This window comes from Schistocerca gregaria, chromosome 5 (genome assembly GCF_023897955.1).
Source record: "Schistocerca gregaria isolate iqSchGreg1 chromosome 5, iqSchGreg1.2, whole genome shotgun sequence".
Taxonomy (NCBI): domain Eukaryota; kingdom Metazoa; phylum Arthropoda; class Insecta; order Orthoptera; family Acrididae; genus Schistocerca; species Schistocerca gregaria.
The window spans coordinates 613072385-613088126 of NC_064924.1; positions in this window are offsets into that span (position 1 = coordinate 613072385).

A 15742-nucleotide genomic window follows, 5' to 3' on the forward strand; every position below is an offset into this window, starting at 1 on the left:
AGAAAGCTGCCTCAGCTACACATGGCGTCTGTTGATCACCTTTTGGAGCTAACCTAAACGTATTTTGTTCACAGAGCAGATAAAACTATACTATAACTTGGTTTATAATGGGTACTGCTTTTTCTGGCGCGAACTAAATTTTTCTTCGCCTCTGTTCTCTGTCGCCCCAGGAAAGGTAGTGTCCCAAGTTGATTAGGCTTGTGTTGCATCAAACCGGTCTTCAGACTAAAGCCCACGCCAGCAACGACAAAATGGAAGTGTGCACTGTCCATTGTCAGCATTTCACTTAGTACTATGAATCTTAGCACAGGCCGGCAAACTATAGTCATGTGAGCGTGCAAGTGGGAGTAACGCTGCTTCTTTCATCCATTTCCAACTACTTTCGCGAAAGACAGTATGTCTGAGTGGACTGTCTTTCATTTTGTATCTTGCCTTAATCAACTTCCTGTGGTTTGACGATCGCGTCTGCGTCAGATTTCCTATAGGTAGAAGGCACGGTCAATCTCTGAACGGGCGGCTCTTAACTGCTGCAATGGTCTGCACGTACAGTCAAGATGCAAGATGACGCAAGCCCAACCATGTGACCAAAGAAACTGAAAAGCATTCTGTGTTTAGCAATGTCCGTATTTCTCTCTCTCTCTCTCTCTCTCTCTCTCTCTCTCTCTCTCTCTCTCTCTCTATATATATATATATATATATATATATATATATATATAGGGCGTCCCAGCTATCTCGTCCACCCAAAATATCTCTGGAACAATAACAGCTATTGCAAAATGGCTTTCACCGGTATCAATGAACGTATTCGCTTTGAAACATTCTAAAACGAAAGCTTATATGTTTTTTAACACAAACTTATATTTTTTTAAATGGACCTACTATACTTTTTCTTCAGCAATCCATAGCAGGACAAAGCACATCCACAATGGCGTTGATTGCATCGCAGTATTCCCATTACATCCCGAGATATTAAGACGCGAAGTTGACGCTTGAAACACCCGACATGCGCTGCTAGCGCACGTCCTGAGGCTCAGGCGTGAACCCCATGCTGCCCGTAATCGCGATGTGATTGACATATGTAATCACACCACTTTACTTATCAAGAGGTCCGGAACGAATAATACGGTCTTCTGCCATCAACTCTCATAAGCACATAATGGTTTCCCTCTTGCACGTTTTACGTATCTACGTACGCAATATGAACCAGTACCGATCGGTGTACACCCGTCAGGTTGTCTTATTTATCCTGCACACTCAAAATAAGGTTTATCTAATGCGTTATATGACCCATTTTGCCTGTCGCGCAGGGCCTGGCTCTACCTAGTCAAGTGTCTAACGTAGTTCCCACTACTGCCACAGTTACCATTTCGCCTTGTTTATGATTTGCGACCCATGCAAACTCCTGTACTCCACCACCCTCCGAGCATCCCACTTGTTTTGGCGTGCAGTACACCGCTTGCCAGTGTAGTCGTGCATCAGAGTAATCTAGTGACGGCACGGAGGTAGTACACATTGTGAATAAACGTTGTGTTGTGGAACTTATACTGTACAGTATAATGTACACACATGAAGATGTGGTAGAAATGCCGCTGATCTATGGGAATGTACGTTGACGGGAAATACGTCATGAGAGTGCTTGTTTGTTGATAGTACTGTTAGCGAACATTATGATCATTAAGTTAATGTGTCTGTTTTCTACCCTACTCTACATACCTGTACTGTACCCTGTTGTAGGTGGACGAAATGCTGTTCAGGCAGAACGACTGTACAAAAGACGATTCCCTGACAAGCCATCGCCTTCGCGCCGGATGTTTGGTCGTCTCACATCTCGTCTACGTGAAACGGGAAGCTTAAATCCAAGACTTCGACATGGTCCTAGAACACGCACAGATGAACGTGCTGAAGTTGCTGTGCTCGCTACCATAGCTGTGAATCCTCAAATCAGCACACGTCAAATTGAACGTGAAGTTGGTGTGTCGAAACCAAGTGCACAGCGTATTCTTAAACGTCATAAATTTCATCCTTACCATGTTCATTTACACCTGGATCTTCATGGAAATGACTTCCGCAATAGGGTAACATTTTGTCGGTGGGCTCAGCAAAAACTTCTGACTAATCCAAATTTTTTTTGCAGTTGTTCTCTTTACCGACTAGACATTATTCTCCAACAAAGGAATTGTCAATATGAGGAATATGCATTATTGGTTCGCAGACAATCCAAAATGGCTCCGTCAGGTAGAGCATCAACGTCCGTGGAAAGTTAATGTTTGGTGTGGGATTATTGGAGATACCATTATCGGACCTTTCTTTATAAATGGCAGACAATACGACACAATCTTCCTGTTCTCTTGGACAGCGTACCTCTGCACCGGATAATGGTCATGTGGTATCAGCATGACGGATGCCCTGTACATTACGCCTTACGAGCACCACGACTTCTGAACCGTAAGTTCCCTGGTAGATGGATTGGACGAGGTGGCCCAGTTAGGTGGCCTGCCCGATCTCCGGACCTTACACCGCTGGATTATTTTCTTTGGGGAGCAGTGAAGGATTCTGTTTACCAACATGAACCAAAAACACCAGAGGACATGAAGCAACGCATTATTGATGCTTGTGCAGCCATCAAAAAGGAAACAGTAGCAGTAAGTAGGGCATCCTTCTTCCACAGAGTGACGCGATGTATGCAAGCCAATGGACATCACTTTGAGCATGAGATGTGAACGATGTAGTGGTGTTATCGCAGTGGAAGATTCTACAAAGGGCCATTTTACCCGAAGATGTTAAAAACATTTGTTTGCAACAATTTGTCATTTAACGCATTAGATAAACATAACATTGATAATTATGTGATAATAAAACTAATTGGTTAAACATGTTTACATTCATCTTCTATGCCCTACCTGAACTTCACAAATCAAAACATTTTTACCTAAACAACGGTAAAACTTTTAGTCCACTTGCTAGTTTCACTAAAACCATCAACATGAATTTTACTATTACGAGTGATTGATTAACTGTCACTTGCGCTAGATCTACAGTAAAGTAAAGTTTTAACGTTGAACGGCATTACCTTTTTAGTAACGGATTAACGATAAGCGAAGTTAACTTTGTGACTAACGTTGCGGTACACAGATATGTTACAGAACCGCATCACCCCTAGCCTATGGGATAAATACATGATGGAATGTACGACGTTAATGTAGGATGGCAGCAGACCATATTATTCGTTTCGGACCACTTGATAAGTATGGAAGTGTGATTACGCATGTCAATCACATCGCGATTACGGGCAGCATGAGGTTCACGCCTGAGACTCAGGACGTGCGCTAGCAGCGCATGTCGGGTGTTTCAAGCGTCAACTTCGCGTCTCAATGTCTCGGGTTGTAATGGGAATATTGCGATGCAATCAACGCCATTGTGTATGTGCTTTGTCATGCTATGGATTGCTGAAGAAAAAATATAGGAGGTCCATTTAAAAAAAAACATAAGTTTGTGTTAAAAAACACATAAGCTTTCGTTTTAGAATGTTTCCAAGTGTGTACAATCATGGGCCCCAGCCCTACATTGATACCGGTGAAAGTAGTTTTCCAATAGCTGTTATTGTTCCAGAGATATTTTGGGTGGACAAGATAGCTGGGACACCCTATATACACTCCTGGAAATGGAAAAAAGAACACATTGACACCGGTGTGTCAGACCCACCATACTTGCTCCGGACACTGCGAGAGGGCTGTACAAGCAATGATCACACGCACGGCACAGCGGACACACCAGGAACTGCGGTGTTGGCCGTCGAATGGCGCTAGCTGCGCTGCATTTGTGCACCGCCGCCGTCAGTGCCAGCCAGTTTGCCGTGGCATACGGAGCTCCATCGCAGTCTTTAACACTGGTAGCATGCCGCGACAGCGTGGACGTGAACTGTATGTGCAGTTGACGGACTTTGAGCGAGGGCGTATAGTGGGCATGCGGGAGGCCGGGTGGACGTACCGCCGAATTGCTCAACACGTGGGGCGTGAGGTCTCCACAGTACATCGATGTTGTCGCCAGTGGTCGGCGGAAGGTGTACGTGCCCATCGACCTGGGACCGGACCGCAGCGACGCACGGATGCACGCCAAGACCGTAGGATCCTACGCAGTGCCGTAGGGGACCGCATCGCCACTTCCCAGCAAATTAGGGACACTGTTGCTCCTGGGGTATCGGCGAGGACCATTCGCAACCGTCTCCATGAAGCTGGGCTACGGTCCTGCACACCGTTAGGCCGTCTTCCGCTCACGCCCCAACATCGTGCAGCCCGCCTCCAGTGGTGTCGCGACAGGCGTGAATGGAGGGACGAATGGAGACATGTCGTCTTCAGCGATGAGAGTCGCTTCTGCCTTGGTGCCAATGATGGTCGTATGCGTGTTTGGCGCCATGCAGGTGAGCGCCACAATCAGGACTGCATACGACCGAGGCACACAGGGCCAACACCCGGCATCATGGTGTGGGGAGCGATCTCCTACACTGGCCTTACACCTCTGGTGATTATCGAGGGGACACTGAATAGTGCACAGTACATCCAAACCGTCATCGAACCCATCGTTCTACCATTCCTAGACCGGCAAGGGAACTTGCTGTTCTAACAGGACAATGCACGTCCGCATGTATCCCGTGCCACCCAACGTGCTCTAGAAGGTGTAAGTCAACTACCCTGGCCAGCAAGATCTCCGGATCTGTCCCCCATTGAGCATGTTTGGGACTGGATGAAGCGTCGTCTCACGCGGTCTGCACGTCCAGCACGAACGCTGGTCCAACTGAGGAGCCAGGTGGAAATGGCATGGCAAGCCGTTCCACAGGACTACATCCAGCATCTCTACGATCGTCTCCATGGGAGAATAGCAGCCTGCATTGCTGCGAAAGGTGGATATACACTGTACTAGTGCCGACATTGTGCATGCTCTGTTGCCTGTGTCTATGTGCCTGTGGTTCTGTCAGTGTGACCATGTGATGTATCTGACCCCAGGAATGTGTCAATAAAGTTTCCCCTTCCTGGGACAATGAATTCACGGTGTTCTTATTTCAATTTCCAGGAGTGTATATGTATATATACTGATGAAAAATTTCACAACAAAAAAATAATAAATTTAGAGTAATAAGATTTCTGACGTTTGTCGATTTAACATATTTAACTGATTAACATTTCAAGGTCTTAAGTCAATGTCAGTGCAAGATAAGTCATTGCAAACGTGAAATGCTGGTGCATAAATAACTGGTGTAGACACTAGAATTTTGTATGCATTGTGTTGCACAGGTAACGCTGTCAATTTGTGGAATGGACTTCCATGCCTGTGTTGATGGGGCTAAACGGGAACAGTCATTGCTGTTTGTGGATGACACTGGTGTTGTCGTCCGATAATGTCCCATACGTGCTCGATTGGAGATTGGTCATCAGAATACGCAACATACTTCCACTCAGTCCTTCAGTGAGCTCAGTGAAGTTGCATATGGTGGTGGTTTGGAGTCTGTGGAATGCACGCTACAGGACATCTGGCTTGGAGTTGTCAGTAGATTGTTTTTGTATGTTCTAGACCACTACACCAACCACTAGCTCAATACCACAATTTCTGGCTAATTCAACCGATTTTTTAAAAAATTCAGTCTATTTAAATCATTCCAACCGATTTCTAAGCTTTAGCTCAATACACCAGTTTTTGGATAACTCTACCGATTTTAGCTACTTACCTCATTTTTTCGTTAACCAACCGATTTATAAGTTCTTTATTTTCTTATAAATGGTGGATGTAAGAAAAAAATTGCACCCTATTCTATAAAAGGTGAACATAAGAAAATAAATAAAATGAATTAGTTACTGAAGGTAAATTACTTAAAAGATTTATAAAATTTAAAGGCAATTATTTTTAAGTTTCTTCATTCCTTTATATTTCCTCTTTATTTGCCGTTTTCCAATTTTTTAAAAATCCCAACCGTCAGTTAACTTGGAACATCTATTTGGTAAAGTAATTTTAAAATCATTATTAAGCTCCACACAAATTTTTTCTCCAAATCTAGTATTTAAATATTCACTGCCAGTAACAGCATATAAAACCTTTACCTCTAGCTCATCTATTTTTTAATCTCTTCCGAGACACTTACATCTTTGAGCTTCTTGATTAGAGTCTCCATTTATATAGAAAAAGTTTATTAAATTTATATATAAAAAATTTATTAGACTTTAATAACTTTTAACGTCCAAATAGTAATGTATCTACTCCTTTTTCCAAGACATATCTCTTGTTGTCATGTGGACTCAAAGCTTTCTTGTTTACCTCAACTGAGAAGATTTCATGTTTCTCACTTCAAATCAAATTGTTTCTTTTGTACTGTTCTCTATTGTTAAGCAAACAGTCTTTGTAATCTTCTAAACTCATGCTTTTTTTAACAACGCATTTCTTAACTTCTTTAGATTTTTTCTCTATTTTGTCACCAACTTTACAAGCATACATTTTTGCTCTAAAACCTCAAAATTCCTCCATGAATTATTCATTACATTCATCTTTCATTTTTCCAACAACTTTCTTGTTTACTTGTGGAATACCATAAATATTATCTGCTAGACAGTCACCTGTATCAAATTTATCAATCATTGATTTCATGACTACATGGAAATCTTCTGTTTTAATATTATAAATGTAAGTATCCATATCTTGATAACACCACTCAATATTTTCTCCATATTTTGGTATCATAACTCTGAAATGAAAATCATTCATCAATTCTTTAGGTAGATCAAGTATACTCATTCCAACATAGATAGGCTTATGAAATGTGATTTTTGCTTTATTCATATGGATAGTAGCAAGATTTTCATTAAGTATAGGTCTACCTTTATACACTCCCGGAAATGGAAAAAAGAACACATTGACACCGGTGTGTCAGACCCACCATACTTGCTCCGGACACTGCGAGAGGGCTGTACAAGCAATGATCACACGCACGGCACAGCGGACACACCAGGAACCGCGGAGTTGGCCGTCGAATGGCGCTAGCTACGCTGCATTTGTGCACCGCCGCCGTCAGTGTCAGCCACTTTGCCGTGGCATACGGAGCTCCATCGCAGTCTTTAACACTGGTGGCATGCCGCGACAGCGTGGACGTGAACCGTATGTGCAGTTGACGGACTTTGAGCGAGGGCGTATAGTGGGCATGCGGGAGGCCGGGTGGACGTACCGCCGAATTGCTCAACACGTGGGGCGTGAGGTCTCCACAGTACATCGATGTTGTCGCCAGTGGTCGGCGGAAGGTGCACGTGCCCGTCGACCTGGGACCAGACCGCAGTGACGCACGGATGCACGCCAAGACCGTAGGATCCTACGCAGTGCCGTAGAGGACAGCTCCGCCACTTCCAAGCAAATTAGGGACACTGTTGCTCCTGGGGTATCGGCGAGGACCATTCGCAACCGTCTCCATGAAGCTGGGCTACAGTCCTGCACACCGTTAGGCCGTCTTCCGCTCACGCCCCAACATCGTGCAGCCCGCCTCCAGTGGTGTCGCGACAGGCGTGAATGGAGGGACGAATGGAGACGTGTCGTCTTCAGCGATGAGAGTCGCTTGTGCCTTGGTGCCAGTGATGGTCGTATGCGTGTTTGGCGCCGTGCAGGTGAGCGCCACAATCAGGACTGCATACGACCGAGGCACACAGGGCCAACACCCGGCATCATGGTGTGGGGAGCGATCTCCTACACTGGCCGTACACCTCTGGTGATCGTCGAGGGGACACTGAATAGTGCACGGTACATCCAAACCGTCATCGAACCCATCGTTCTACCATTGCTAGACCGGCAAGGGAACTTGCTGTTCCAACAGGACAACGCACGTCCGCATGTATCCCGTGCCACCCAACGTGCTCTAGAAGGTGTAAGTCAACTACCCTGGCCAGCAAGATCTCCGGATCTGTCCCCCATTGAGCATGTTTGGGACTGGATGAAGCGTCGTCTCACGCGGTCTGCACGTCCAGCACGAACGCTGGTCCAACTGAGGAGCCAGGTGGAAATGGCATGGCAAGCCGTTCCACAGGACTACATCCAGCATCTCTACGATCGTCTCCATGGGAGAATAGCAGCCTGCATTGCTGCGAAAGGTGGATATACACTGTACTAGTGCCGACATTGTGCATGCTCTGTTGCCTGTGTCTATGTGCCTGTGGTTCTGTCAGTGTGATCATGTGATGTATCTGACCCCAGGAATGTGTCAATAAAGTTTCCCCTTCCTGGGACAATGAATTCACGGTGTTCTTATTTCAATTTCCAGGAGTGTAGTTTGGCTTTGCTATAAGCTTATCACACATTTTTCCATCTGAAACTAATTTTGTATCCACTTGTTTCTTATATTTTTCATCGTTTTATCAAACACAGAATTGTTCATCAATTTGTAGAAATCTTCTTCAAAGTCATTTGAAGCCTTGGTCTTCATCTGTGTGTTCAGATCTGTATATTTCTTTAGCCAATCATATTGTTTCAATTTTAAAACTCTATGTATTTTTGTGAGTTTCATTAGAAGGTTTCTATAATGAGCTACATAATTATGCCTGTCAAGCAGAGTAGTCATCAATTTGATTTCCTGCGTCCCTGGCACAATTTTCCCTTCATGAGCTAATGGGAAATCGTATGTACATTGTGTAATTCTTTTGGATATTCTCAATCTACTTCTAATATGTATCCATCTCGACAATTGTTTGACATCTCACTTATTTTTGTACAATCAAAATTATTTGGTTCATCCCATTCAAATCCACCACATGGTAAATATTGACTCATAGCATAGCCATACAGATTGTTTGCATCTAAATATTCTAAGTAATTTTGAAAATCTTTCACATATTTATTATTTGGTTTTACATATCTCTTGCAACATTGTGATATTCCTCCTCCTATTCCCTTATCAACCATCAGAATCACATTATAATCATGTAGTAAAACAAGCAGTTGTAGAGTCATTTTCAACATTGCATCCCAAGACAATCCAGGTGCAGTAAATACCAAGATGTATCTAATTTGTATGCTTTTATACAAGTTTTTCTAAAATTTTCAGACACATCAGCTAACAATAGTATATCAGTTTCCAGATACAAATCATTATATTCACCAAGGTTTTTCATGTTAATTTTTTTCCAAACCATTCTTGCATGTTCATAATCTTCAACACTTATGTCACAGTCATTCAATTTGTTGTAAAATTCTTCTTTTGGTGGTAATTGTGTATCTTCAGATTTCTTCCACCTTTTCTGATCACTAGCTTAAATAATTCTGCTGACCACAGGTCTGAGCCTGCTTCAACTCATGCTGGTGCTGAGAAAATTTTTTTAGTATTTTTCATTTGATCTCTCTTCAAATTTGATGAAAGTTTGTCAAGTGATGAAGCTATAAATTTAAATCACATTTTCAAATTTTTTGTACTCTTACCAAAACTGATGTATTTAGTTTCATTGTGTGGGATTAGGTCTATCTCCTTATCATTGTAAACATGTTCTTTCACAAAGAGGTGAGAATCATACCCAGATAAAATATGTAAATAATTAGGTACAAAGCCAGGATGCTTTAGTTTCAAATTACAATTATTGCACAATGGAGCAATGTATTTACCAGTTAGATGATCAGGGTAATGAATCTTTCTATTATTTCTTGTATAATGAGATTTACACTGTGTACAAACTTTAGATTTGCTATGTCTTGATTGTTCTTCAGGTGTAAGTGGTTTTATTTCTTCAGTTTCAGAATAATTCTTCCAATCTCTTCAACCTCATGCATTCTATGAATTTTTTATGACAATTTGGTCCTCAATAAACAACAGCATCTTTATAGTATCCATATACGTACTTGATGCAGTAGCAAAATCCAGTTGGTTCATGCTTCTGATATTACATTGTGTACAACATTTCTGGATTCAGCTGACAGTTGTCCGTCTTCAACAATAAACTGTCAAAATCAGCATAAATAACGAAAGGAACTTTCTGTGTGTTGATAATTTTTGAAATGTACATATGATCCTTTCTTTGGCATTTCAACTTTCAATGGCTTCTTAGTCAAACAATTTGATGTTTGATTATCTAATTTTTCTTTACTAGTGAAATGGAGTAAAGATAAATCAGAAATAAATTTTGCTTCAGAATGTTTGGTGATTTGACTAGAGCAAGCCAAGATAAATTATTTATGTAACAATAGTGTGAATTTTCATATTTTTTGAAATGAAGGTGATTTACATGTTTCTCTCTCTTACTTTTCGTAATTTTTAATGGATACACTTGATATTCTTCATCAAATGAATAGACACTGACAGAAACATTAATTCTACTCTCTATTTTTGGAATATGATCAACCACTACAGTAAACTCAATATTTTCAAGTTTCTGATCAAGATCAATACCAACATTTGTATACTTCGATACTCTGAATGTGTGTCTACAGGACACAAAGCTGATTTTATAGCCGACAGAAAACATTTTCGATCATCATTTTTTACACTGATGCAAGCTTTTTTCTTTTTTATAGCTGCAGGTAACTCAATGTAAGATGATCCCCTTAGTGGAACATATTGGTTAATTGCTAGCTGTAAACCAATAATTCTATTTAATGTCCATCCTGATCGTTGTGATTGAAAATGATATATTTTCACTAAAGTATCTCGCTTGCCACGCTCGAATTTCTTACTAAAATCCTTCTCTGTCATAATGGTATAGTTTTGTGTTTGTTGTCCAAATTCCTGAACTTTATCATCCGTCTGCAATTTGTACTCACAAAATAAATTGAAATTTATCTTCAAACCACGATGTACTCTCAGGTTGTCTTTCAGAATTTTCAGAGTTGATGGGAGGGAGAGAGGGATTTTGTATGTCGTTGTCAATACTGTTAAATACTCTCGTGACGTTGTTACACAGTGCGAGCAAATGCATTTGTGACTAGTGATGGTTTAACGATCATGTGAACTTACAGATTATGTTGTTTTACGATGTTCGAATACGTGTACTCACACTGTGTAACAACGTCACGGGAGTATTTAACAGTACTGACAACGACATACAAATGTGTCAACTTACATTACGTTGACACGGTTTAAAGCCATAATACCACTTGATAATGGCCGAAGGCCGAAATTGCAATAGTGTAATAAAAACTTATAACAGTCTCTGGGGGAAAGGTTATGTCCTTAAAAAATTATAAAGGGGTGTTAGTAAAGAAGAAACAATGTAAAAAATAAAGAACGTAAACAACTGCAACATGCATAACGGCAGACAAAAATGCTCTTCGTATTTCTTAACTTAACGGATTTGCACACACTTTCCAACAACTGGTTAATGTGCTCAATATGGTGTATGACCACCTCTGGCAGCGGTATAGGCCTGACAACGATAGGGCATACTGTAAATGGTGTCACCTCTCTTATGTCAACGACGCCCGTTCTTCTGGTTCACAAGTCTTGGAGAGGGGTTAGTGGATGGTGACGTGATGCAACCCGTGTCCCTGGTGCATCCCAGATGTATTCTGTGTGGTTCAGATAAGGAGAGCGAGCAGGCCACGCCATCTGAGCAATAACTTCCTTTCCCAAGAAAACCTCAGCCGCCTGTGCTCTATGAAGTAGAGCATTGTCGTCCATCACTTGGAAATATGGGCCCACAGCAACTCGCAACAACCGTACATGAGGTCCCAAGATCTCGTCACGATATCTGACAGCAGTTAAACCTTGCCGATTCATGAAGAGGTGTTTGAGGGGTCAACATAATCCCTGCTCTGCCCACAGCGTTAGGGATACTTCTTGATATCGGTCTCTTTCCACAATGTTTGGGTGCCGAAATCGTGCTCCACTTTCGCTCCAGATGCGAATCCGTCGAGAATCGCCCTCCAGACCAAATCGGAACTAATCTCTGAAAATAATATTGGCCTACTGTTCGAACGTGCAGGTGGCATGTTGAGGACGCCACTCTACACATCTACATCTACATCTACATCCATACTCCGCAAGCCACCTGACGGTGTGTGGCGGAGGGTACCTTGAGTACCTCTATCGGTTCTCCCTTCTATTCCAGTCTCGTATTCTTCGTGGAAAGAAAGATTGTTGGTATGCCTCTGTGTGGGCTCTAATCTCTCTGATTTTATCCTCATGGTCTCTTCGCGAGATATACGTAGGAGGGAGCAATATACTACTTGACTCTTCGGTGAAGATATGTTCTCGAAACTTCAACAAAAGCCCGTAACGAGCTACTGAGCGTCTCTCCTGCAAAGTCTTCCACTGGAGTTTATCTATCATCTCCGTAACGCTTTCGCGAGTATTAAATGATCCTGTAATGAAGCGCGCTGTCCTCCATTGGATCTTCTCTATCTCTTCTATCAACCCTATCTGGTACGGATCCCTCGCTGGTGAGCAATATTCAAGCAGTGGGCGAACATGTGTACTGTAACCTACTTCCCTTCTGTGAAGATGTGTCAGAGGTACACATACAGCATATCTGTGACAACAAAGGGCACTGTGCTGAAGCCTTCTGTACACCGTTTGCCTCGATATAACACGTCCAGTGAATGCTGCGAGGTCAGATGCCAGTTGATGTGCAGTACTAAAGTGGCACCGTCGTGCCTTTACAGCCAAATAATGGTCTTCTCTTTCTGGTGCAACACGCGGTCGGCCCTGCCCTGGTCTTCGGGATAGAGTTTCGTCACCACAACCAAAAAGCAACAGAACGATTCACGTTAAGACATCGGGCCACATCAGCTTCTGACTGGCAGCTTCCATTCTTCCTATGGCCCTCGACCTGGTAGGCTTCTTCTCTGTGCCATACTGCACCGTCTGTACCTGTGTACACTGCGATTCTGGATGTGGGATTACCCGGCAAACCAGTTTATATATGAAGATAGTAACTGTTCTTGAAAGAACAGATATCATTGTTGACCGTTCAGCTTCTGTAGAATAAATAGCTGCCGACAGGCGTTGTTGATATACCTCGATGGAGACAGCTGTAAATGTGTGCGATGGGGACTCGAACCCGGGATCTCATGCTTACATGGCAGACACTCTATCCATCTGAGCCACCGAGGACACAGATGAACAGCGCAACTGCAGGGACTTATCCCTTGAACGCTTCCCTTGAGACACACATTTCCAGCTGTCCACAACCTACATATGTAGTGTTGCTAATAGATATTCGCCATCTACTCATTACTCACGCCAACTAAGATGACGATTCCCGTAAGAGTTCGGGCAACCTGTGCGCATTCCGTGGACGAATGTCAATGGCTGGGTAGCTGTTTAACTATATATGAAGATAGTAACTGTTCTCGAAAGAACAGATACCATTGATGACCATGCAGATTCTGTAGAATAAATGATGGGTAACTATCTATTAGCAACATTATGTATGTAGATTGTGGATGGTTGGAAATGTGGGTCTCATGGGAAGGGTGCAAGGGATAAATCCCTGCAGTTGCGCTATTCATCTGTGTCCTCGGTGGCTCAGATGGATAGAGAGTTTGCTTGGTAAGCAGGATATCCCGGATTCGAGTCCCTGTCGGGGCACACATTTGCAGCTGTCTCCATCGAGGTATGTTAACAACACCAGTCTCTAGCTGAGGGTTGCAATTAATTATCATTTACTAACCAGTTTGACAGGTGCCCTGACGTGGTTGTTCGTTGACCGGAATGGCATCTTGCATGCAGAACACGATCATATGGATATCTGTTGACAGTTTGTATGGCTATATCGCGAATTAGACATAGGATGGGGAAATAGAGGTTTGTTGCTTTAATTTTGGAAACCAGTGTAGTTTTCTCCTCTCCCTCTGGGTGCTTGATTTTTTGTTTTTGTTTGGTCAGGCAGTGTGTTTGGCGTTAAGTACGTCCGTTGTTTCGTGTCCCCCGCCCCTCCACCTCACTTCCTCCATCAGCTGTTTCTCTACATACATATTAATTTTGGACACCAGTGTAGTTTCCTCCTCCCCTTCTGGGTGCTTGATTTTTTGTTTTTGTTTGGTCCGGCAGTGTGTTTGACGTTAAGTACGTCCGTTGTTTCTTGCCCCCCCCCCCCCGCCCCTCTCCCCCATTTCCTCCGTCAGTTGTTTCTTTACATACGCATTAACTTTGGACAGCAGTGTAGTTTCCTCCTCCCCTTCTGGGTGCTTGGTTTTTTTTTTTTTGTTTGGTCCGGCAGTGTGTCTGACGTTAAGTACGTCCGTTGTTTCTTACCCCCACCCCTCCCCCTCACTTTCTCCGTCAGCTGTTTCTCTACATACGCTGGGCGGCCGGTGTCGCTGGCGTGTCGCCTGTGTCTCTGCCTCGGACCGCCCGCTGCCCGCGCCAGTAGAGAGACGTTGTTAGAACGTGACGGGCCGGCATTACGCGACAAGGCGAGGCGCCCTGCCGGCCGGCCATATATTGCGAGATTCCACGGCGGCGGCTCGCTCGCGTGCTCGGACGCCGCTTTTATATAACCCAATACACTTAATCTGAGCCGGTCGGCTTCTTTCTATGGGGCTATAAAAACCTCATTAGTTAGATTGCTCTTATTACCGTGCCCCGGCGAGCCGGCCGCCCGCTCGCCGGACCTAATGAAATGGGTAATGTGCGAGCGGGGCTTATGCACGCTAAACGCCGGGCCCCCTTGCCAACCCCGTCACTTTGCCACATGCAAACAGCGCGCGGCGCTGGCGTACTTGCGCACATCCAGCCACCCACTCACCTACTCGTACACGTATACACAACCTGCGCACCCGTCCATCCTCTCACCTGCGCACACACATGAACATCCCCCTCCCCTTCCCTACTGTTCAATTACCACGCACACACACACTCTCGCTCAGGTACGCACTACGCCACATACGAAGTTGACAATGAATACACAGCCTCCTCAAGCTAAAACGCAGGGCCGGCCAGAAATTCTTAACGCGTGCGGTGCTCCTGCACATGTGCAACTTCCGGGTAACAGTGTGCACGCCGCAGCCGTCAGCGTTCATGTAGTGCATGTTTCTACGCACAGATGTCGCTTTATCCACTTGCTGGGATACTCTGTACCGGCGCATTCTAGTGCTCTTTCCACAGCTTGCAAGCCAACCATGGGAAGGTATTTCGCGTATTAAACATTTAAAATACTGTAACAGTCTACTCATTGAGACATCTACTTTTATGTTAACAGTTTAACTCTGTAAGACAAGTAATACAGTTAACAACTGTGGGTTTTTATTAAGGCAACTTGACTGACGGCACGTAAATATGCGTAATGTTTTTGATCTAGTATTTAAGAAACAGAGCACTTAGCGACTTCGAACGAACCTTATCATGATTGCAAATAACATTAAACTAATGCAAGGTTTTCTATAACTAATTCTCGGTGGCCTCAGTTACACCCACATAATTTCTGTCTCACTGACCTCTGACAGAATGATAAGCGCAGACCTCTCGACGATCACGTGTTATTTCAATACCATTACTGCTATATCTTTCATCAGTTCCGTCTGAAATCTGCATAATAACCGACAATTAGATGAATGTTACGTCTTATCCACTTCGGCTGAGCGTAGCCCTCCACACATTAAAAAAAGAACCTAAATGTAAATATACATTGGATCAATCGGTTTAATGACCAACTTTCCTGATAATAATGTAACATGGAGCAGAATGAGGCAATAATGCACAGTTAGTAATCAATAATTTTTAATTATGAAAGGAATAAATCCAAACACACTTATCACTGCTGATGAGAAACGATAATCGAGTTGATGTGTCTTATCC